Consider the following 23,904-nt stretch of genomic DNA (forward strand, 5'->3'; position numbering starts at 1 on the left):
TGATAGATTTACTGTCATCTCTGTCCTGATAGGGAGTTACAGAGCCTGCTTGATCTAGAGTTGTAGAGGAATTGATAGTTTAATAATAAGAGCTTCCTGTATTAAAAGTTTATTGCATGAGAGCAACTACATACAGGTTACACTAATATGTTAGACATTGTTGCATACTCTGTGAGGATGACTCAGCCTTCCATCTTCAAGAACTTAAGTTGGTCTCCCAGCAGTTCCATATGATATTATCAGAGCATTCATTTCTTAAGGCGCTCCATAGCATTAACCCTTTCAGACCCTTACACCTTGCACAACAGCTTTCACCATTTTCTAGTTAAGACACAAGCCACTATCAGCAGCTTCCCATACTCTGTCTTCCCTAATCTACTTTACTTATTTACAGAAAAATACAATTTATTCATAAAAAGTATGTGAGATCGCTTTACATAACAGTTCAACTCAGATATTACATAGAGTACAATACTGGTCAAAAACTTACCAAACATCCCTTGTAGTATGATCAGAACAAGGACAGCTGGTAAAAGATTTCATGGGGCTCCCAAGACTCATGGATGAAACAAAAGTTAGAAACCATTGAGATTAGTTTAGTTGGCATAAGAAATATGTTCATAGTGTCAATGAGATGGGAAGCTGTGATTATATTGGATTGGCATTCATGCTCGCCATTGCTGTCGGTGCCTAAAAGTGCTCAGATTACAAGAAGCAGCAAGGTTTGAGAGGAAAATCAAACAATGAGATAGCCAGTGAACAGTACACTTCACTACAGCTAACAGATAAATCCATCGCTGATATAACAACAAATGCAACTCAGCTTAGTCAGTAAATAGCTATGACAGATTCCTGTCTGATTTTAGATGTTGAGATGACTTGGAAGAGATTTGTTCAAGCAGAATATTGGACTTTCTTACCTTCCCAGGAAGAATCTTCACCAATTGTAACAGATTATGCTAAGCCAGAAGAAATCCTTAAATAGCAGAACTGAGAAACTGAACATGCTAATGTTACTAATAATGCAATTGCTGGAGGTGAAGAAACGATTCCAAACCAAGCAAACATTTGAAGTAGAAAGTTTACAAGTTTCAACTAAAATCTACAGGTGAATTGAGAATAAAAATCTGTTGACACAAACTGAAGATACACATATCCCCGTGGAAGCCACCACTAAGAAGAGATAAATAATGCCCAATGATTTTGGATACTGCACTATGTAATTGCCAGTTTCAGGAGGGTATACAAACTCCATGAAGGGAATCCAAGAGACTAAAGTCCCTCCAATCAAAAGGGACCTACAGACCTCAGACTGTCAGGAACAGAATTAAAGTCAGTGGCCTTCCACCCAACAAAGTATTAGTCTTCCAAATCTGAACAGAATGTATTCCAGAAGAATTGTGAAACTTTTGGATTGCCTGAATTTGTAAAGTTAGAGATTTAGGAAGAAGTGGGATATTGGTAAATCTGATTACACACACAAATGTTACTGTTAATAATAATAAATAAAAGCTTAGGGGAGATTGTGCATATGGGTCCTAAAGAGTCTATAAGGGTTAAAACTGAGGAGTTCCATAAGTAGCACATGCTATGATGATGTCATATGGGCTTGATGTCATATGGGCTTGATCTCAAAGGAGAGTGGCTTAGCATTCAGGTTGTCCTCAACATCTCTGTGACAATGTCTATAGTATCAGTGCAACCTGTAACTAGTCACTAGCATGCAGTATGTCTTGTTAACTACAAGAGACTCTTCTAGTTAGACCAGGAAGTGGGGGGGTTGTCCTCTGTGACTCTAGACCAAGCAAGTCCTGTAGGTTCCTAAACCAAAAGAGGTTAGTGGCAGCAACCTTCACCATAAGCAGCAGCATGGTGTCATAGGCATAGGGGTGGCACAGTGGCTTAGTGGTTACCACTGCTGCCTCACAGTGCCAGGAACCCAGGTTCGATGCCAACCTTGGGTGACTATCTTTGTTGAGTTTGTGTGTTCTCCCCATGTTTGCGTGGGTTTCCACCGGGTGTTCCAGTTTCCTCCCACAGTCCAAAGATGTGCAAGTTAGGTGGATTGGCCATGCTAAATTGCTCAAAATGTTCATGGATGTGTAGGTTAAGTGCATTAGCCATGGGAAATGCAGTGTTACAGGGATAGTGTAGGGCAATGGGTCTGGGTGGGATGCTCTTCAGAGGATCAGTGTTGGACTTGTTGGGCTGAATGGCCTGCTTCCACATTGAGGGAATGCTATGATAAAGCACATATGGAAACAAAAACAGGTAAAGTTCAGTAGGTCAGATACAGAAGTAATTGATAACATATTTCAGTCCAAACAAAATACATAATTTGCATTGATGCAGTAACCACAATGTCACAAAGTATCCAAAGTTGTTTTGCATACAGCAGTGATTTTCTAAAAACCAGTCAGAAGCACGCAACAAGATACGGGCAACTGAAAGTTTGGTCAAAGGAGATAGGTTTAAGGGAGTGATGGGTGGGATAGAGAAGAGAAAATGTTTGGAGAGCGCATTCTAGAGTATCGGGTCTAAGTAGTTTGAAGGCACGGGGGGGTGGGGATCTGAAAGAGGCCTGAATTGCCAACAGAAGAGTTATCTTGGATGGTTGTGGGGCTGGACAAGGTTAAAAATGTAAGGATGGCCTGCAGGGATTTCACCTTATGTAACAGTCTTTGGTGAATAAGGTGTGCACTCACATGTGACAGAAACCTCCCTGAGTGGTGCAGTATTACTGAGTATGGGCAGTTCATCAAATTTCACATGGTCTCACCCAAGCTTCTACTTCCTGAGAAACCAAACTATTGGATATTAATATAAATAAAGTATGGCAGTGCTCAACCAAGTGCAGGATAGAACTGGCCTCACAATAAATGAAACAATAAAACAATATTCCAGACTGAACGTAGATATTGCATATTAAACAACACCTAAAGCATTGACCACTCTCTGTCAGTATATATAGAACATAGGACAGCACAGGAACAAGCACTTTGGTCCACCATGCCTGCACCAAACATGATGCCATTTTTAACTTAATCTCATCTGCCTGCACATGGCCTGTATCCTTCTATTCACTGCCTGTTCATGAGTCCATCTAAACACCTTTTAAACATATTTGCAGCTCCTTACTGGATAGTCTGAAAACTCCCATTGTTTCAGTATTGTTTTTCATAGTGGAACATCTTAAATAGAACTTGATAAGGAAATCATCAGCATTGGCGTGAACATTTCAAAATCCACTTTCTCTTGACTCATTTCTCATTTCTGTAATGGTTTTCTGCAGTCATTTAATGATACTCAGGTTTATTGGACTGCCACATGCTATGAAATATTTAAACGTTTTAAGATGAAGCATTTCTAAAGCAATGAAGTTCGCATGCTTCAAAGAGGTGTAAATGAGCAGCTGGTTGTCTTATTCTGCCTTTTCGAATGAAGAAGGGCCAAAGTAATTGATACTGACATAATTAAATGAAATAGGGCCTTGATCTCCTCCAGCTTTCGACAATTTGATTTGATCTGTATTGATTCACCAATCGTTTCAATAGAGAAATGTGCAGCATTTGAATTCTCTCAAAGTAAAATGTAGCTGATAACATTTTTACATTGATGACGCTTTTCATGAGGGAGTAAATGATTTTGATCATTAGAAAACTTGATATATTTTTAGATTTTAAAGGTGTCAAGGGCTATGGGAGAAAGAGAGAATATGGCATTGAGATAGAGGTTCAGCATGATCATATTGAATGACAGAGCAGATTTGAAGGGCTGAATGGCCTGCTTCTGCTCCTAGTTTCTATAAATGGGAGACATAGGGATTGAGGCAGAACTTGATGTCACATGACAAAATAAGGTAGATAATATGAACAGTCAGTGTCATTTACAACACTCCTTAGTTTTACAAGTTTTTCTATTGATTTCCTTTTCCCTAAAGGGTGATATCTGTACATCGATGATATTATCAGGACACAACGTTATCATTAAACATAGTCCTGAATTCCTACAGGAATAGGTGGCCTACCTGTGCCTGAATTTATTCAAATTAAAATGGCGAGATTTTTAGATATGGGAGGACAAGACATTGTGATATTGGTGAAGTACACTCACTCAACACCTACCTCTGCTATCTTAATCTCTCTCTTACATCATTCACACTGAGCACTTTGTATTTGATTCTGGAATCGGTGATAGGATACATAATTAGCATGGGCTTGGTAGATATTGTGGCACAAGAGATTATCCTTTCAGTCAAAACAGACCTGAAATCTCAGTGCATGTAATCCAGTCCGAATGCTCCCAAACCTAGAAACTAGCCTTTACAAATGGGGCTTTATAGTAAAGACTTTTGTTTTAAAGATACATTTTGGCTGCTTTTGATTGGGTGTGAGGTGAGGCGAGTGGGGAATTGGAGATGGCACTGGCAGGATAAGGGAGACGAAGGCCGAAGAGTAAATGGAAATGTGCAGTGACTCAAGGAGTTGGAAGAGAAATGGAAGACTGACAGGGAGAGGTGGAGCAGGGTGATCAACGAAGATTGTGCTGATACCAAGGAGGTTGGGAGAAATCAAACACAGAGGAGACCTTTAGCTGCATCCCTTGTTTAAGATGCATATGTTACTGGCTAGGCCAGCATTTATTGACCTTCTCTAATTGGCCTTGAGAATATGATGATGAACTGTCTTCTTAAACAACTGCATTCCTCAGTTTCAAAAAAAAATTACGGTGCTGTTAGAGAGGCAGTTCCAGGATTTAGACCCAACGACAGTGGGAATGGTGATATTGCTCTGAGTCAGGATGGTTTGTGGCTTGGAGGGGAACTAGCAGATGGTGGTACTTTCATGTAACTACTTGATTGTTGTTGGAGCTTTCATCCAGGCAAATGGAAAGTATTCCATGACACTTTCTAAACAGCCATCTCCTATGGACAAGAACTACACATACACAGGATCGGTTCAGATGAGAAGGAACAAGACGGACACCTGAAGGTGTTGAAGGACACCATCACAGGAATGGGATACGATGCTCAACTCATCGATCGCCAGTTTCAATGTGCCACAGCAAAAAACCGTAATGACCTCCCCAGAAGACAGACTCAGGATATGACCAATAGGATACCCTTCATCGTCCAGTGCTTCCCGGGAGCGGAGAGTTCTTCGCAGCCTTCAACATGTTATTGATAAGCACTTCGCTAAGATCTTCCCCGCATCTTCACTTCTCGCCTTCAAACAGCCACCAAACCTTAAACAGACCATTGCTCACAGCAAATGACCCAGCCTTCAGGGCAACATTGTCCACAACATTATACAACCCTGTCATGGCAACCTCTGCAAGACATGTCAGATCATGAACATGGATTCTACCAGCACACGTGGGAACACCACCCACCACGTACATGGCAGATACTCACGTGACTCGGCCAACGTTGTCTATCTCCTACGCTGCAGGCAAGGATGCCCTGAGGCATGGTATATTGGCAAGACCATGCAGACACTACGACAACGGATGAATGGACACCACGCAACAACCACCAGGCAGGGATGTTCCCTCCCAGTGGGGGAACACTTCAGCTATCAAGGACATTCAGCTTCGGATCTTCAGGTAAATGTTCTCCAAGGGTGCACAACAATGCAGAGTCATCGAGCAGAAGCTGATAGTTGAGTTCAGTACTGATGAGGACGGCCTCAACAATGATCTTGGGTTCATGTTGTACTACAGGTGACCCCACCACGCTACCCTCTCACACACAAACACACACACACACACACACACACGCACACACATACATGCACGCTCTCTCTCTCACTCACACACACACAAACACACTCTCTCTCCCTCATGCACATACACACAAACACACACACACACACACATACACAGACACACACACACGCGCACACACACTGACACTGACATGCGTGCACACACACACAGACACACACACATAAATCTATGGGGTGAATTTGTATTTGCAGATACATTCTATTTTGCTCAAGAAGCACATAATTTATAGACAGTCAGTCAATGCGGTGTTTCATAAATTCCTAGTTTAGAAATAAAACCAGTCTGACTACAAACCAGAACACAAACAGATTCTAACAAGGCCTCATACCTTACATGCCTTGTCCGACCTAAAATGCCACCTCTTCTTTACATTGATAAAACCTTTAATTCTCTCAGGGTAGTGACTTGAAAGAAATCCAGGGATTTACAAATATCTATTAATCAATTGAAACTTTCTAACCGATTAAAGATTTAACAGCATCTTAGGTTTGTTTAATACATGCTCATCAGTGGTGTGACTCTTTGATCTTTCACTTATAAATTCTGTGTCTGATATCACCTCTCTCACTAACACCTGAAGAAGGAGTGAGGCTCCAAAAACTTGTGTTTTCAGGTAAACCTGTTTTACTGTAACCTGGTGTCGTGTGATTTCTGACCCTGACTCCTAACTTGAACCTTATAGTTCATGGACAGGTTTTGAAGAGACAGGAGATGAATTACTCACCGTAGAATTCCTCGCCTCTGACCTGCCCTTGTAGCCACAGTATTTACATGGCTAGTTCAGTTCAGTTTCTGGTCCATGGTAACCACTAGGATGTTGATGTTCGGCATTGAGAAATGGGATTGCAGTTGAATGGCAAGAGGCAATGTTTAGATTCTCTTGTTGTAGATGATCATTGCCTGGTACTTGTATGTGCATGTCACTTGAATCAACTGATCTCCAGTCTTGAGCCAGGTATCCCTAAGGACAGGGATTTGGGATCTCCCAAAATTAGATCCCCTCCCTATTCCCATCCTCCTTCATTGATATGGGGAGCCACGTCAGTAGTCAATAGAGGTTCTGAAACCTCACAGGGAAGGATTGGATCCTCCCCATCTTCATCACATCCTATCCCTCAGTCCTTCCGTAACACATCCATCAGAATTATGACAGGAGTGCATCATAAAGTTGACATTTACGATTAATATTTTAAAGATTTCATTAGATTTGTATTGAAGCTTGGATCAATAGCTCATTTTTGGAATAGGATCTATTCTGACATTATGATTCACATACATTCACACATATTAGGGGCAGGAATTGGCTAATGTTTAGGAAATGTTGTTTTTACTATTTCAGTGGACAGTTAAAGATTGATAGGTAGGCAAGCACTTTCTTAAACAGATGTAAGGACTCAAACAAAAAAGTGGTGTGTAATTTTTGGAGGTGATAGAAAATAATGTTGCCAAAGAAGTGAAGATTGGGTCAGAAGTGCTGCTTAACAGAGAGACAAGGTTGCTAAATGTAGTATGAGGCAGCAGTCAATTGATAAATGTGGGACCACAACTTGAAAAGCATGGGCAATTCATTTGTAAATTGAGATTCTTCATTTCATATTTTGCCAACACACGTTTCCCCAAAGGTGCAAATAGGTTAGTGGCTGGCAATGCAACTTGGCAGGTGGACACAGCCTTTAAGGTAGGCTAAGCATCAACACAGTCATAATGACTGTTCCCCTGTTAGACAGTGAGATGAGAGAATGGGTTATGTAAAATATTGCCTTAGCTTGAAGATGGCATCAGCAGCAGAACAGTAAAGTTAATGTACCATTAGTTACTATGGAAACTGGTGGGAATAACACAATGCTGTTATTGTGTAATGGTAAAGCATCTTGATGCAAATTGGGCCATTATGCTGTAGTGTTGGATAAACAAAATAATGCTGTCTTCTTTTATTATGTCTGTTGTCAACATGCAGCCAACTGCACGTGAAAGCTAAATTACTGGAGATTTCCTGAAACAGGTAGGACAAAAAGATTCTTTTTTAAAAAGGCCATTATCTTTCTTGTAATGAACAGCATGTCTGTTGCCAATGACAGCGTCACGTACACATGCGATGGCTCTTGACTGATACCACCATGCAGCTTGAGTGTGCAAATGATAGTATGGACACAACAGGTGTCCAGAAAAGTCCTGGATAGACATTCCCAATCTCTGTCCCCACACACCGAGACCCCGCAGCCTTGTCATCTCCTCAGAGAAGCAAAAGAAAGAAGAAAAACCTCAGGACAAATAAGTGAAAAGATTAGTGTGAGAAATTTCTCATTCCTTAACTCTCAGTTGATCAAAAAATAATAACAAATATTCTGACCTCCAATTACAATCTGATTGCTTCCTGAATCGAAAGCCTGCATGACCAACACCTTCTTTAAGGCATGTAAACACGACACAAACAGCTACAACTCTCTGGGAACAGGAGAACATATACAGTTTAAATGTAAAATCAATGTGAGTTTTCTTCTCCTGAGATACCACCCGCTCTGAATCTTGTACATTGTCCAAGTGAGTTTCTTCTTAAAATAAAAACAGTAAGTACTGGAGAAATTCTGCAGATCTGGCACCAGCAGTGGAGAGAGAAACAAAGTTGACATTTCGAATCTGACATGACTCTTGTTTGGAACATTTTTGCTTTTTGAATCACTTTGATTTTGTTCATTGGTGAGCCTTAATAAGATATGCAACTAAACCTCAAACTGGGCAGCTGGCAAGTATGTAATCATAGATCCCACTGGATCAGCAACACTTTTTTTTAGCTCATATTAATCTCCATTACTTTTTATATTTTTTAGTTCTGTATTTATATGTAAAATTGACGTACAAATCTAAGGCACTATGTGCACTGAAGTACTGCACTTGGAAGGTTTGAAACCATTGGATGTAGCATCTTGCAGTGCATACATGCAGTTGTAGCCTCACCAAGTGGGAATTCCTTAAGTAAAGTGATAAGAAATCTCAAGTAGTTGTCAAATTAAGCTGTCTGTGACTGACTATAACAGGCACTCTTTAGTGACATAGTAAAAATTGCACATGATTCCCGAGAGGGAATAATGCTGTGAGAGAGGAGTGAGCCAATTACAATGTTTCCGTTAAGCTGTAGCCACTCGTAGCTATGCAGCAGCCTAATACTGCACATGCCTTGTTCTATGTTGAATGTCATAGGCTTGTGGCGACAAAAAGCATTTTCAAATTAACGTGCTTTGTAAAAACTGGCCACTGCAACTCAGGAAACAGTCCGATTGTAATTTAAAGTGGGTGGATTAATGGACAACACATGGTCTCGATGATCTCCTGGTTTAGATCTGATCTCCTGACAGGCAATCAGACAGGAATTTTCCACACTTTTTTTTAGCTTACCAGTCTTGGAAAATTTTCTTTTTTTAATATTTGCTTCTCCCAAGAGATGACCAGGATGTGTGGCTGGTGAGCTGGGGAGGGACGTAAGAAATGTTTAGCCATAATGCTGAATTTATCATTAGTGTAGGGCTTAATGGACAAGTTGGTCTTTTGAAACAACACTGCAATTTTGCAGGGAAGATATATTGGCTAGGTATTATCATTTCCCCTTTTGCTTCTTATGCCCGAACCATCTTCTCGTTCAGTCAACACATTGCCTACCCTATTGTCATCTTTACGATATGGTGAGTTGGAAACTTGTGGGGAGTATAAATTCTGCTATGAACGTATTGGGCTGAACAGACTCTTTCCGAGCTGGAAATTCCACGCACTTCTGTGTGCAAAAGTGAGCGCTAGCGCCCAAAGATGGACTGGGTGAAAACTTATTGCTTGAGGATCTGAAATGAGACATCTTTTGCACACTGCATACAATGGGGAGACCTCTGAGCTGGCATAGCATAAAAAGGAAGGTAGCACAGTCTCTAACTCTAATTCTGCTGAAGACAAAAGCAAAACAGATGCTGCAAAGTGAAGAAATTGATGCCAAAACATTCAACAATCTACATTTCAAATGGAATTGGCTCAGTCTGTCATTGACTCATCACTTGTACTCATTGGCCTGGGTAGCTTACTCAGGGTGAGACTAAAAAATTAACGATTGAAGCAAAAAGTACTTTGCAAATCATTCAAGAAGATGGAGGATGACATATTAGAGGTAAGGCATGGTGTACCAAACAGGAGGCCAAGAACAATTTAAACATATGAATATTAAGGGTCCTTCCCTTGTTTGTTGACTCATAGGGAAACATTATTGAGACACTCCAAAGACACACGATTAATGATGGGTTTGGCAGCATACCATTGAATGTTAACCTTTAATTTTAAGTTAAATGCCATTTTTCTGGCACCGTCATAGAACGTATCCACAATACAGATCATTCAGGAATGCTCACAACTCCAGGAATCTCTTCACATGTTATACAGAACTCCGAGGTCTCCTATCACATAATTCTGTGGATGTGTTGAGAACTTATCTTTTGGGACAATCAATCTTGATGATGAGGAACCTGCAGAAAAGTTGAGACCTCCTGCATTGTTGCTGCTGCACCTAAACTCCTGGCTGCCTGCCGTGCCTATATAATTCCTCCACTTCCAACAGATAAATCATGAAGAGTGCAATGTGATTGCAATCATGATTCACTTAAAGAAAATATTCTAAACAAGAGACAGCAACAACGGAGATCAATTCCAACTGAGATTGAGGGCCTTCCACGTAATGTCAAACTTTAAAGAAAATAGGCAAAAGAGCAGCCAACTATAAAGTGACAAATCCCTTTCTAAAAGTGCAATTCACATTTAAGACCCCAGTATCGATTGCTGTTCTAAGTTTATCCCTGATTTCAATTAGATTGATGGATCCTCATGCAGAAAAGATAGCACTCAGGATGGGTGATGTCATCAGGGCCAAATCTCCCATTTCCATTGCTGAAGGAACGGGCGACTCTGATATCCAGCCTCATTTCCCAGAGGATTTTAGGGTAAAAACCTAAAATAGTGCATTGAACAGTAAAAACATCTGTCATCCCCAAATGCCAGTATGGCCCAGGCAGATCAGCTGGGTTTACGCCCTCCCAGCCCTTCAGAATTTTGGGAGCCATCTGTTTTCACTATTATTTTAAGCCAGTTAAGAGCAAGGCAAACCATCAAAGATGAATCCATCTGTTTTTAAGCACACTAGTGTTGCTGCTCACAGCTGATTTTGCTTAAGCAGAGTTTGGATTTCCTTATATGGAGGTCTCTTTCCAATTGAGGCAAAGGTCCATCATACAATGACCTATTGTCAGAAGGGCCTTCACCGCTTCCCCCAGAGATGAGATTGCATTGTTTACACGTGAGGCAATACACAAATGGGCAGCACTTGTGAGCATCAAAAGCCTTTCAACAGATGTTAATATCCAGGCCCAGTGACTTCTGACTTATCCTGAACAGCTATAATTCCTCACCTGATTATTTATGAAAACATTCTTTCTACACATAGGATAACGATCAATGTTACCTCAGCATCACATTGTCATGTTCAGCCATCAGGACAAAATCAGAAAGTACTGATATTATCAAGGATTATTACCACTTGAACGGTTTATTTCTAAAAGTCATTAAAAGAGCCTTTTGTGTCTACAACAATTTCCACTGTGGAATCCAGCCAGCTCGAACAGTAGTATAAATATTTAGTTGATTCTTATTATGGAAAACAATGCATATATGTGCGCATGTTTACTTATTTGAACTTCATGAAGTTCTGCAGTGTGTGTGTGTAATTTCCATATTTAACCCCCTGCTTACTTCAATTCCAGATGCCAGTTGAATTCAGAAACACTGTATTCTCTGTCTACGGGTTGAAATTCTACTCTAGAACTTGTGCATACGATTTAGGCTGCCACATCAATAATACACTCGGAAAATGTTGTATCCAAAGTGCTGGTTTTAGAGTCATAGGGTTGTACGGCATGGAAACAAACCCTTACATCCAATTTGTTCATGCCAACCAGATATCCTAAATTAATCTGATCCCATTTGCCAGCATTTGGCCCATATCCCTCTAAACTCTTCCTATTCTTGTACCCATCCAGATGCCTTTTAAATGTTGTAATTGTACCTGCTTCCCCCACTTCCGCTGGCAACTCATTCTGTACACGCACCACCCTCTGTGTGAAAAAGTTACCCCTTAGGTCCCTTTTAAATCTTTCCCCTCTCACCTTAAATCTATGCCATCTAGTTTTGGACTCCCCTACCCTGGGAAAAGGCCTTGGCTATTCACCTATCCATGCCCCTCATGATTTTAAAAATCTTTATAAGATCACACCTTAACCTCCGACACTCCAGGGAAAATAATCCCAGCCTAGTTAGCCTCTCCCTATAGCTCAAACCCTCCAATCCTAGCAACATCTTTATAAATCTTTTCTACACTCTTTCAGGTTTCGCAATATCTTTCCTATATCAGGGAGACCAACTTTCAGAAGCAAGCCTAAACTGAGGCCTTGCCTTCTCGACATCTTGATTTGTAAGAGTACCTGAAGAGGAGCAGGAAATTTGCTTGGTGACCTGGCCAACATTCCTCCCTAAATCACTGATACTAAATGGCGAAATTGGTCATTCATCTTATTTCTGTCTTTGTGACCTTGCTTTTCATAATTTGGCTGCAAGCTTGCCTAGATAATAGTTTCAGAAGAAGAAACCTTTTGGCTATGAAACTTTTTCGGATGCTGTTTGGTGCTAACACAGGCACAAAGATACAACTGTATCATTCTTAAAGTAGACAGCGTTATCCATGACTGGACATTCACTTTTCTGACTCAGCCTCCTCACTAGGGAATAGCTAGAAAGTGAAATTTGCTTGCATAAGGAGTAGTTGAGATGAATATAAAAGTTATGTCTAAGGGTAAAGTCCTTTCTTTTATTCATTTAATGTATGAGGGCATTGTTGGCCAGGCTGCATTTATTGTCCAGAGGGCAGTTAAGAGTCACATGTAGGCCAGACCAGGTAAGGATGGCAGCTTCCTTCCCTAAAGGACATTAGTGAACCAGATGGGTTTTCCCTGACAATCAGCAATGGATTCAGGGTCATCATTAGACTCTTAATTCCAGATATTCATTTAATTCAATTTCCACCATCTGCTGTGGCGGGATTTGAGCCTGGGTTCCCAGAACATTATCTGGGTCTCTGGATTGCACAAGAAAGATAAATAAAACCAAGAACTGCAGATGCTGGAAATCTGAAATAAAAACAGGAAGTGCTGGAGAAACTCTGGCAGCAACTGTGGAGAGATAGTACTGATAAGGGGTCAACAGACTCTGCATTCTCTCCAAGGAATAGACGATATTTGATTAGATGGAGGGGGCTCATGTGGAGACTGAATACCTGTTGAGTGTCAGAGGAGTCATTCTCTGTCATGACAAAATTGGGAATGCTGCAGTGCTTCTCAGCATCTTCTGGCAAGGGATAGAAAAGTTGACCACAACTCTTACTCCTGACTGTTAATCCAGGTGGCAACTCTTACTGGAAAGTGGCAATAGGTAAAAATAAGGTTAGGTTGCACCTACAAGGCTGAATTGCTGATGGCAGTGCACAACTAAGATTTTCAGCAGGGAATATCCATAACTAGACATAACTTTAGTGGAAATGCTAGGACAAGGATATGAATGGCTGTTCATGTGCATCATTTGTCTGAGATTACTTCAAGATGACAAAGTTCCAAAGGGAATTTGGGGCAGCCCATTGCAAGTTATCCTCCTTAGTATGGGACTCATCAATTAAGAAAAGCCACTTAAATGGGACTTTTTGGAGGCTCCCATCTGTGGAATCATACTGTGCTGTGTCACTACCTCCACCTCATGGACTCCTTGTTTTTGCTGCTTATATGGGAGCTGGCGGCCAATACAACTGCTTTCCTTTGAAATAATGGCCAATGTTTCTCTCTGATAAAAGACACAGGTGATTTCCTCTTTGATTTGGCAACTGTGGCTCAGTTGGTGGTACCCACCCCATCCCTGAAGATTTAGTATTCAAATTCCTCTCCACAGACCTGAACCTATAAATCAGGTTGACAATGAGCTGTGTTGAGGGAATGCGGCAGTGTAAGGATGTCATCTTTCAGATGAAATGTTAAAGGCCCTATTTCCCCACTCCAGTAAATCTACAACACACTGGAGCACGATTTTGAGCTTGCGAGTCACTCAGTCAACATTAATAAAGCAGATTATTTGACGACTGCCACTTTGCTGTTTCAAGGTCACCACTGTGAACAGATTGGTCGCCATATTTTCTGCATATTATAACAGTGACTACACTTCAAATATGCTCAAAGCATACTGCAAAGCACTTTGGGTCACGTTGAAGCTGCGAAAGCTGCTAAATAAATACAAGTTATTTCTTTCTTAACTACTTTTGCCTGTGGGTAAGAACCTCGCTTCTTGACAGTATCTTAATTATTCCCTGAGTATAAATAAAATGGAGAAATAGTATCGGGGAATCAGAGACACAAACGTATATAGGGTCATAGACTTGTACAGCATGGAAACAGCCCCTTCAGTCCAACTCATCCATGCTGACCAGATATTCTAAAATAATCTTGCCCCATTTGCCAGCATTTGACCCCTATACCTCTAAACCCTTCCTGTTCATATACCCATCCAGATGCCTTTTAAATGTTGTAATTGTACCAGCCTCCACCACTTCCTCTGGCAGCTCATTCCATATACACATCACGCTCTGCGTGAAGGTCACCCTCAGCCTCCGACACTTCAGGGAAAATAGCCCCAGCCTATTTATCCTCTCCCAATGAGTCAGACCCTCCAACCCTGGTGACATCTTTGTAAATCTTTTCTGAACCCTTTCATGTTTCACAACATCCTTCTTATAGCAGGGAGACTAGAACTGAACACAATATTCCAAAACTGGCCTAACCAATGCTCTCTACAGCCACAAAATGACCTGCCTACTCCTATACTCAATGCACTGACCAAGTAAGACAAGCATACCAAATGCCTTCTTCACTATCCTGTCAACCTGCAACTCTACTTTCAAGGAACTATGAACCTGCATTCGAAGGTCTATTTTTCAGCAACACTCTGCAGGACCTTACCATTAAATGTATAAGTCCTGCCCTGATTTGCCTTTCCAATGTGCAACACCTCACATTTATCTAAATTAAACTCCATTTGAACAAGGTCCAGATTTACTCCGAGGTAACCTCTTGCCTGTCCACTACACCACCAATTTTAGTGCCATCTGCAAACTTACTAACCATACCTCCTATATTCACATCCATATCATTTATATAATGACAAAAAGCAGCGGACCCAGCACCACTGCCTATTTATTACATCACGGCAGAACAGAACACAATATTATCCCTTCCCACCGGGACTTAATTTCTGATTTCATTTGGTGTACAAAGGCTTGCGTAAGGTGAATGCTGTCTTGTGGGTTATGTTAAAACATTAGGGGATAAATAGTCATTTTACTTTTTGTACTTGGTAGAAAGTCAAACGTTTGCTCAATACTCCATGTGGAAAATATGACAAGAGCTGAGTTATTTGGCTCCACTAAACAATTTCTGTCTTTTTGAATACAATGTTGTCTATGGAACTGGATTCCTATCCAAATGTTTGCACAATAATGCTGACTTTTGAGAATCAGTTTAACTAAAGCATCAATGTTTATCTTTCCTGTGAGTGGACAAGAAATGCTGAGGCCGAAGTAAATTAACAGAAATCAATTCAGCATGGCAGAGGACTATGTGGGCAACTGTTCCACTGCCAAGCCAATTGAAGAGGCCCCTGAAGTTATTGAATATTGTCAATATTGAAAACTTGTGTTGATCTATTTTTCCAGGAACAACTGGCAATGAGTCTATTTTACAACAGTGGCAGGTACAAGTGATCCATTTGTGAAAGTGCAACATTTTGCGAGATTGGCTATAAATGTAGGCCCTTGTCTGTAATGAGTTGTAACTTAATCTTTCTCATAGCTCAGGGAAGTTGGAAAAATTATTGCTCTTACTGCAAAATTTGTCTGCTTATTTATCTGTTTTATATAAATAAATTACTGATCTGACCCAAAGTCAGGTGAACTTCTTGAAAGCTACCCTTCCTCTGCCAGAACCAGGTAGGTGCTCATGTGGCTCCTGGGTAAAATACTGCTGCCAGTATGATATGGTCTGAGAGTTCCCTAAATATTAGCTCAACATGTACCATGAAGACTGGGTTCTTCTTGAGCCATATCTCTTGAAATTTATTAACATCACCGACTATTTTCACTGCAATAAGATCTCAGACTTTCAAATAGCCTGTGCTCTGTGCTTATTGACAACATACAGCGAAGATACAGTAACTGCAAGCGTGTTAATACTGTTACTACTGTTGCTACTGGAAGCAAACATTGATATTGGAACATCGCATGTCATCTAACTAAAAGGTACCCTGCCTGTCTGGTCTGTGATCTAGGCAATAACACAAAAGCCATGGTACCCCACTCCCACCCAGCCAATATTATGCCCCTCTCCACCTCCCAACACATCAGGTGGGGATGGGGGTGTATGGTGTAAAATTCAAGTCTATATTTCTGTTCCCTATACTCGAGACATTAAAGACAACAATGGCACCAATTGAAATCTGATTTAACCACTGATCTTCCTGGTCTATATTATTCAGTTACTCACTGCATACATATTCTGAGTAATCAAGCTTATACCTTATGAAACTGTTTAAGAAGGTATTAGATTATCATATGATTTATGGTGCACATAGTCATGTAACTTTATTACACGCACTGGTATTTAAGATCTATTTATATCAACAAACTGCAGCAACTCCATACAGGACAGAAGAACTGATACTCTGATGACACATGTTGCCTGGGTTGAGATGTAAATCTCGATCACTTTTTTTTATCATCCTAGCCCTAGATTCAACCCAAAAAAGAAACTTACATCAGGAGGATAAGTTTCAGAACTCTAGGCTAGATTCTACATTGAGGTAAATTTGTTAGAGTAGCAGAGGAATTAACTCTTTTGAAGCTTCCAAGATCTAATTAGGAAAACAAGAAGGGGAGGCCATTCAGCCCCTCAAATATATTCTACCAATTAATTATATTAGTGTATGATCTGTATATATTCTTTCATGTGATATGGGAATCACTGGCAAAGTCAGCATTTATTGCCCATCCATAATTACCCCTTGAACTTAGTGACCAGCTACTAGGCTAGTTCAGATGTCAGTACAGAGTTAAACACATTGCCGTGAGTTTGAAGTCACATGTAGGCCAGATGATAGAAGGATAACAGTTGTCATAGTTACCGTTATTGAGGGTAGCTTTATATTCCAGATTTATTCATTAAATTCCACAGACTAGAATGTACCTACTACAAATGAGTTGTAACAATTCAAGAAGGCAGTTTAATACCACCTTCTCAAGGGCAATGAGTGATGAGCACAGTGAAGTTCACATTCCATGGATGAATGAAAAAATTAAAAAAAATAAAATCCCTCCAACTGTCAAGGTGGGATTTTAACCCAGATCCCAGACCATTAGCATAGATCTACGTATTATTAGTCCTGTGATATTATCTCTATGGCACTGTCTCCCCATTAAAAATATTTTCATTCCACCTGCTTACTTCTTCCCGAAGTGCTTGCCAACAATCCATTTGTCCCAGTTTTGATAGTCTCAGTTGGACTAGCCTGACTTTGTATGCCATTTGATCCAGTAATCTTACTGGTAGTCTCCAAGGCACTGGTGTTGGAAATTCAAATTACTTTGGAAGTGCCCGTTCCTGTGCTGGTGAGCAGAGATTCTTTTTGGGACATAGTGCAAGTGCTATCAGAATGCCTTCACCATTCACTTCTGCATCTGGCTTCAGGGGCCACCATTACTTTTAACGTAGAATTAACTAACAGTAGAGAAACATGTCATTCAACTGAATTGGCTATATGAATCTGCAATCGTACCTTTTCAGCTAAATTAATCCATAGATACTTCTATTCTTGCTCCTTCATGTACTTGCTTCCCATTAAACCTATGCTATCTTCCTCAACTACTTCTTGTGGTTGAAAATTCCACATTTTTGTCACACTCTGCGTAAACATGTTTCTCCTTAATTTGGTATTATTGGTAACCATCTTACGTTTGCAATCCTAATTTTGGATTCCCACCAAGATGAAAAGGTCCACTTTATCAGACCCTCTCCTTGTCTTAACAACTCAGTTGTAGAACCATCTATTGCTGTCTGTATGGGCTCTGATGGTTAGAATCATGGATATTTATAAATCTTTCTTTGAACTAATAGATCAGCTACAGCACTACCATCTGTTCTTGATTAACCATAAAGCGTTTTACAGATGAGCGAGAGTGCAGGTAATTGTGGGTGATCTGTATTTTTTTGTTTTTGAAAATGTTTAGCAAAATGTTTCCTCCTGCAAGCCTGTTTATCAAGCCATCACTGCATTCAACATAATGTCGGATAGCTTAGAGCGACTCTGCTGCTCTGAAACCTGAACCCAGTATTATCAATGTGTAATCATGGCCTTCTATTCATCTTCATGGTTACTCACAGTAGTTCGGAATGCGCTACATCAAACGAGGCAAATTTTAATCCAGTTTAAAATAGGAATGGCAGCTGTTAGAATGAATGTGATAATTCTGGTAGTGAAACACTGTGTTGGTTTCCAACATTAACGAGTATCTCACTGTGGGATTTTCAATATTTCTGAAGTGTAGAAGATCCAGTAGTATAAAAAAGTGAGGGCACAAGGAGTTTCAGGGAGACCAAAAAGGTGTCAAGGGAACTGGCACTAGTTCAGCTTTTTTATTTCTTCATTTTGGACTCCATGCCTGTCATCAGAACGTACACCAAGGCAAACATCAACTGTGCCTGGAGGGCCATCAACTCAATGAAATACGCTCTTTGGTCTGCCCGAAACCTGCTGGTCTTCCAGTGCAAAGAGTTAGCCCCAACTGAGTGGTGCAGACTGGCACATTCCAAGATCCAGGATTACATGCTGAGGGATGCACTAAAGCTTGGGACACCTGCTGCCAAGGCGCAGCGGGGAAAGACCACTGTCTGGAGTCTTCCTGCTGAAGTTAAATGGAGGTTCATTCAATTAACGGACAATCCTAGTGCCTTAAATGTATGTATATATAGTCTGGTTCAAGTAAGAGATGCCTTTGATTTGTCTAGATAGAGATAAATTTTCATTTAGGAGGAAAATTACTGCAGTTGCTGGCATCTGTCGTGAAAACAACAAATGCTAGAGATCACAGCGGGTCAGACAGCATCCATGGTGACAGAGCAAGCTAACATTTTGAATCTAATGACCTTTTGAAGAGTCATCTAAACTTGAAACGTTAGCTTGCTCTCTCTCCATGGATGTTGCCTTCCCCACTGTGATCTCCAGCATCCAATATTTGTTTGTTTCCCTTATATGCTACTATACAAAACCGAACTGTGTTTGTGACTATGTACACACATAAAGATTTTTTTTATGAATAAAGTATATTTTAAAACAAAAAAGAAATTCAGATTAGCTTCCTTCAGGTTAAGAATGGGAAAAAAAATCTGTCTTGAAAAGTCAAGGAGAAACATGAAGCAAAAATATGGCTGTGATGCTGCAAAACTAACTATAAGTCTACTTCTTTGTGATTTTTAGTTCTCAAAGAAATAGTGGACGTTTTAGTTGGAAACATGGCCACCAATGTGTGCACAGGTGGGACAGCAAGACACAAAAGACAAGTCTATTTGTTTCAGTGCTGTTGTTTGAGGGATATACAATCGCTAGCGCATTTTCGAGTACTTGGCTGCTTTGAAAGGCAGTATAAGATGTTTTCTGTCCAGCCAACAGGGAAGACAGCCTCTCCAACATGCGTTAATCTTGATTACGTTGTCTAGTCACTGGAGTAGAACATTCTAGGTGTTGTGACTGCTATTACTCAGGTTTCAAAGATGGCTGTTCCTTATGAAACCAGAGACAATCAAGAATCATGTTCCAATGGCAGTGACTCATATTGAATATGAGCAGTCTGCACAGACCTTTCTTTCATCATCGTTGTTCAGTTGTTCAACTGGTATCATTTCCTCCACCCTGCCGTCATGTACTCAAAGCTTTGCAACAGAGGTCAGTGGCAAAATCCTAGACTGAGTATTCACTTTGCAAAACCAGGCAACTGAAAACATTTTAACTGCACTCAATGCCATTCTAGACTGAATCATTTTACAAAGCGTGAAAATTGACCTGATAATTTTCCAGTCCTATCTGGCTTCTTGCCTCAAGACGTAGCATATTTGCAATGAATAATGCATAAAGGAATGTTTCAGGGCATTAGTGTAAAATGAAAGCAGATTAAAGTTTCCATCTAATGCAATTAAGTCAGCCAAATGTTCACATGCAATACATGGTCTCTCACCAGTAATTTTGTAGGTTGGCTAGTCTAGATCAAGTCTGTGGCACGTCCAAATCAAGATACTTTACATCTGTCTGATCACACTTCAGGTATGCCATCTGATGATATGCCAGTTCTTTGTAATTTCTTCCACACTTCCTTTTCCAAAGTTCCCTTCTCAGTTAATATATTTGGAAATTCACATTTAGTGACGGTTAATCAGTGTTGCCATTAATTGTCCACTTTCAATTTTCTAGCTGGAATCTCCAATGGAAAATTTTCATCTGTGGCCAAGTGGAAAAAGGAAGAAGTGCCTGGGCCAAGGTGAGTAGGATGCAGGGCTCTCTTTAACTGCATTGCAATGTTGGACAAACTGATTCTTAACAGAGCTGCTGAGTGTCAGGATTCAAGAAATATTGATCTCTGGCACATAACTCTTAAACTAAAAAAACATTGCTTTTAAGAGAAATAATTTGTGATTAATAAGGGCAAGGAAAGAATAGATTACAAATGCATTTTTTCAAAAAAGAAAAATAATCAGGACGTGATTTGAACCTTTTTTCAAAGGGTCAACGCTGTGATGGAAGTGAGTCCAAAAACAAGATTGGGGAGGCGGACTTAAGCTTTATGCCCTTGAATACTTTGCCCAAGGAGTAAGAAAAGATTGAGCAAGTGAGGGAATGGTGCCCAATGCTTTGTTTACATTCCACTCTTGAGCATTGTTTGTGCTAAAGGGTACACAGGCAGCAACATGTTTGCAGGAGTGACTTGAAGCACGTACTATAGTTATATGCCCGTCCCAGAACATGTTATCCATTTCAGATGTGGAAATGTTATGTGTACTTGTGGTTTAGAATGTTTCTTCACTAATGTCACAATTCTATTTTGGAAGCTGCGAACTGTGCATGATATCAGACTTTAGCCGATCAGAGTGGCAGCAAGTCCAGATTAAACTCTCACAGTAACTGGGTGCAATATAGTTAACCCTTTCTTTCCTGCCCCAGCCATACTGAGTTTCATTATTTTCTTTGTTTCGAAATGCTGCTGATATCTTTTGTCTGTTCCAACTTTCTCACCGATGATGGAAGTACTGAAGTGTTAGGGTTGAGAAAGAGACCACCTGTCTGGGGGCAGCGTGGTGGCACAGTGGTTAGTGCTGCTGCCTGAGCGCCAGAGACCCGAGTTCCATTCCACTCTCTGTGTGAAGTTTGCACATTCTCCCTGTGTCTGTGTGGGTTTCTTCTGGGTGCTCCGGTTTCCTCCTGCAGTCCAAACATGAGCAGGCTAGGTGGATTGGCCATCCTAAATTGCCCATAGCGTTCAGGGATGTGCAGGCTGGTTTCAGGGATAGGGTAGGATGGTGGATCTGAGTGGGATGCTCTTAAGAGGGTTGGTATGGACTCAATGCTTCTGTTTTTCTCCCCATACCCTTGTACATTATTTTCACCCAAATAATTATCCAATGGTCTCTTGAATACCTCAATTGAGCCTACCTCCACCACACTCCCAGGCAGTGAAGCCCATATGCTAACACAATCTTTGAATCTACTGACTAAATAATCTACTGACAATTCTTGATCATTTTCAGCCCCGATCACCTCAATTTTGATTTTCTTCCCCAAAGCTGCCTTCCCGACATTTCGCCCAAGGGGTAATTCTTTCTTTGCGGGATTGCAAAGTGAGCATCAGCACTCGATTTAACTGTGAAGTGTACCCCTGGCCAGGTTTCTCAGTCACCTTCCACAGGATACCACTCAGATCCAGGGCAATCCCGCCTGGATCTTTGACCCCATTCCCTTGTCATGGCCATGGATCAGAGCCCTGGAACACCTGCGCACCTTTCATTTAAATGTTAAACTTCAATCAGAACATGTTAATTTTTAAAAAGGAGATGCAGCCAAACATTTACTGCAGCTGTAAATTCAGTAGCTTCCTGGAGAGGGGGAACGAGAGAGAGAGAGAGAGGGAGAGAGGGAGAAAGACAGAGAGAGAAAGAGACTCTGGTATCTTACACCTGATAAAGTATCGAAGGAGCTTCAAAGAGAAAAAGTTTACTATGTGAACTGAACTTGTAAACACCTGGCAGTATTTCAAATTGTAAACATGGTGGTTTAAAAAGAGACAGACTGGATAAGAGATATTTGTGGTTCCCTCCTCCCTCACCCACTTTTCATGGGAGCAAAGGTTAAAAGCAAGTTTTAACCCAGGCCTGTGTACACTAATGCATTGACGTCTTACTGTGTGACTTCCGGTGTGTTGTGAGGGTCACGGCTACAATAAGGACCATTTATACACCCCTGCACTGCTGGTAAGTAAGAGAGAGAGAGTGTTTCTCACTCTGAGTGCTGCCAATCATCCACTATTGAAAGGAATCAGTACCATTTACTGCACTGGTCACACTGTTCAACTATTTCCTTTTCATTAATGATTCAGGCTCTAATTTAACTTTTGCTACTTCAATCATTTTTGGACGCACTTCTTGTTTCTGATCTTTTTCTTGTGTGTTGTGTTTCAACTTCCTCTTGCATTTAGTAAGAAAGGAGGGGTAGGAAAACAATGGAGATCAAACCCATAACACAGATCAACCACTAAAGTCAGATCTACCCAGAAATGATGGCAATACAGGCGCAGGAAGAGACAATGTCTGTGATTTGCCCCTCCGAGAAGTGGGGAGAAGGGAAATTAATTGTGTGAGTTTGCCCTGGACAAAAACTCAGCCACTACTTATAACCTTTAGGATCAAATGCTGAGCAAGAAGGCTTCTGGTCTACCATCTCAACTTGCCAGTAAGTGAACCCTTAAGTCACCAATTTCTGGCCATTTCATTGATTTGATTTGATTTAAGTTTATTATCATGTGCAGAACTAAAGGAGTACAGTGAAAAATATATAATATCCCCACACACGTCACCATACGAAGGTACCTAGGTTAAAAACCTAAGTACAAGTAGTAACATAGAGAAACAAAGTTAAAAGTAAAACATTACCATCATTCTTAGTATAAGTAGAAAAATAAAGAACTAAAGTTAGAAGTTAACATTATAGTCCTCCTAGTATTAAGGAAAGAAAAGAAACAAAGAAAGCAGATGGAGGCGGACGAGCCCCGGACCAGGAGGTAAAGTGCAGCACTGTTACTCCACCGCGCCATCTTGGTAACCTTGGTAAGGGCCTCAATTCACCACCTCCCCAGTCACCTATGTCTCCAGCCGATGACAAAGGTGGCTTGTTTCCTGACTGGGAAACCATAGCCACATATCTACCAATTTGTCAGGGATGGGGCCTCTAAATGCGCCAATTCGGGTGGCAATCAGATGCCTTGTGTGGGGTCAAGGGGGTAACTTCTGAAAACTAGTTTCCTGTCCTGACCTCTGACCCTCCAACTCTTCTCACCACTGAATCATATGGACTTTGAGGGCCAAGTGGCCCCGGAAGATGAGAGGTCATTGTGGAGAAGCTGGAGCAAGAGCAAGTGTGATATCATCAGACACTATCTGGAACATCAACAATCAGTCATAAAGTTATGAAACTCAGAATATATTACAACAATAGTGGTACAAATTGCAAGGTGCCCTGAATCTATCCAGACACAAGCCCCTCACTTTCAACATCACAAAAGCTGATTCCATTCTTATCCTTGATAACAAGGTGCAGAGCTGAATGAACACAGCAGGCCAAGCAGCATCAGAGGAGCAGGAAGGCTGACATTTTTTCTGAAGAAGGGTCTAGGCCCAAAACGTCAGCCTTTCTGCT

At 40.8% G+C, this 23,904-nt stretch overlaps 1 long non-coding RNA gene across 1 annotated transcript in view; it reads left to right on the forward strand.

Annotated features, from left to right (window-relative positions):
- Positions 1 to 20,089: 20,089 nt before the first annotated feature.
- LOC125486088 overlaps positions 20,090 to 23,904 on the forward strand; it is a 5,080-nt gene continuing 1,265 nt past the window's right edge. Inside the window, exons 1-2 of the long non-coding RNA XR_007264775.1 lie at positions 20,090 to 20,265; positions 20,413 to 20,479. This is a non-coding gene — a long non-coding RNA (uncharacterized LOC125486088). The remainder of the gene's footprint in view (positions 20,266 to 20,412; positions 20,480 to 23,904) is intronic.

Source organism: Rhincodon typus, chromosome 25 (assembly GCF_021869965.1).
Source record: "Rhincodon typus isolate 14 chromosome 25, sRhiTyp1.1, whole genome shotgun sequence".
NCBI lineage: Eukaryota > Metazoa > Chordata > Chondrichthyes > Orectolobiformes > Rhincodontidae > Rhincodon > Rhincodon typus.